At 35.0% G+C, this 2,405-nt stretch overlaps 1 pseudogene; it reads right to left on the bottom strand.

The window, feature by feature from the left end:
* Positions 1 to 567: 567 nt before the first annotated feature.
* LOC134474490 (zinc finger protein 383-like) lies at positions 568 to 2,012 on the bottom strand (annotated as a pseudogene).
* Between the last annotated feature and the right edge of the window lie 393 nt (positions 2,013 to 2,405).

Here is a 2,405-nt window from a genome sequence, read left to right as displayed (position 1 = left end):
GATTAGTTCTATAATTTTCAGTATATATTCAATGTGTGTGAGGATGGGAACAACTATTTGGAAAAAAACTAGAGACAGTAAAATAGACAGTGAACATTTCCAGTGGACTTGCTTTGAAATCTGTGTTTCCTTAAATTGTTTCCTTATGAACTGTTTTGCTCTGTTTTGCTATGTTTAATCTTACCCTCTTTAAGAAAAAAAAGTGTGTAGGACAGATAGGCATATTAATAACTTTTTGGTGGATCATTGAGGTGAACCATGACAGTGTCATTATTTGAATATCACTTTGTATGCTTTAAATTTGTAACTTGAACAACTACTTCTAAGATGACAATATACTAATCAACTAGTGATTTCTTATTGTTTATTTTTCTGAAATTTTGTATTATTTCTACACTTTTTTTTCTCTTTAAATAAACAACATTACAATTCAGAAAATACAAAATTTAACTTCTAAAGACAAAATATTAAGTATGGAGGCACTATCCATACTTGAAAGTGAAAAGCCCATTTCAGTTTAGCATGTTTAATTACAAGATGTCATGTTGAAGCTCAAAAACATCTAGATTAATAAATCTAGAGAGGTACAAGTGATTAACTGAAAACCATACAACATGTGCACCTAAGGAGAGCCCCACCACAGATTTGTCATTTCTGGAATATTTGTGAAGAAATATTGACATCTAACTTCTGTATCGATTATTTCTTCAGGTCTCCTTGGGATTTTTAAAGTAAACTTAGATCTAAACTGTCTGAACAGTGATGCTTTTTCTATGTATTTAACAAGAAACATGGATTGCTATATTTCTCACATTGGTAATCCACATATCATCTCTGCCTAGTGAGCTCTTTCAGATATGTAACAATGACCAAGTATGCTGAGAGTATTCCCATAACACATAGGATTTATCTCTTGTGTGAGTTTTTTTCATGTATTTCCCTTACAATCTGGCTGCTGAAAGTGTCTCCACTTGCTTACATAGCCAGTGGTTCTTCCCAGTGTGAATTCTTTCATGTGTTTTGCAATGACTATATGCAGTAAAAGCTTTGCCACATTGTTATACACATAGGCTTTCTCACCAGTGTGAAGTCATAGATGTATTTTACAAAATCCATGTGTGGTGAAAGCTTTCCCACATTCTTCACATACACACAGGGTTTCTCAACCATGCAAATTTTATAATGTATTGGACAATGAGCATTTCTGCAGAAACCTTTCCCACATTCCTTACATATGTAAGTTTTCTGCCCAGTGTGAAGATTTTCATGCATTATGCAATATATACCTCTGCTGAAACCATTCTCATGATGCCTATATACACTGGTTTTATATTGAATGTGAACTTTCATGTTTCTTACAATCTCCCTGTGTTTTAAAAGCTTTCCCACATTGCTTACACACATAAGGTTTCTCTCCAGTGTGAATTCTTTCATGAACCTTACAATTTGTACTTGTGTTAAAAGCTTTCCCACATTGCTTACATACATATGATTTCTCTCCAGTGTGAATTCTTTCATGTTCCTTACAATGTCCAGGTCTGGTAAAAGCTTTCCTTATTGCTTACATACATAGGGTTTCTCTCCAGTGTGAATTCTTTCATGAACCTTACAATGTGCACGTGTGTTAAAAGCTTTCCCACATTGCTTACATGCATATAGTTTCTCTCCAGTGTGAATTCTTTCATGTTCCTTACAACGATCAGGTCTGGTAAAAGCTTTCCCACATTGCTTACATACATAGGGTTTCTCTCCAGTGTGAATTCTTTCATGTTCCTTACAATGTCCAGGTCTGGTAAAAGCTTTCCCACATTGCTTACATACATAAGGTTTCTCTCCAGTGTGAATTCTTTCATGAACCTTACAATTTGCACATGTGTTAAAATCTTTCCCACATTGCTTACATATGTAGGGTTTCACTCCAGTGTGAATTCTTTCATGTTGCTTACAGTATCCCATGTGTTAAAAGCTTTCCCACATTGCTTACATACATATGGTTTCTCTCCAGTGTGAATACTTTCATGTTCCTTACAAAATCCAGGTCTGGTAAAAGCTTTCCCACATTGCTTACATACATAGGGTTTCTCTCCAGTGTGAATTCTTTCATGATTCTTACAATCTCCTTGTGTTTTAAAAGCTTTCCCACATTGCTTACATACATATGGTTTCTCTCCAGTGCGAATTCTTTCATGAACCTTATAACTTGCACGTATGTTAAAAGCTTTCCCACATTGCTTACATACATATGGTTTATCTCCAGTGTGAATTCTTTCATGTTGCTTACAATATTCAGGTCTGGTAAAAGCTTTCCCACATTGCTTACATACATATGGTTTCTCTCCAGTGTGAATTCTTTCATGTGCCTTACAACGTCCAGGTCTGGTAAAAGCTTTCCCACATTGCTTACA

The sequence above is a fragment of the Cavia porcellus genome, unplaced genomic scaffold (assembly GCF_034190915.1).
Source record: "Cavia porcellus strain 051 isolate PalLab524CR breed Dunkin Hartley unplaced genomic scaffold, mCavPor4.1 scaffold_32, whole genome shotgun sequence".
NCBI classification, from domain to species: domain Eukaryota; kingdom Metazoa; phylum Chordata; class Mammalia; order Rodentia; family Caviidae; genus Cavia; species Cavia porcellus.
The sequence above is the reverse complement of the archived record's forward strand: the minus strand, read 5'-3'. Positions and strand labels throughout refer to the sequence as shown.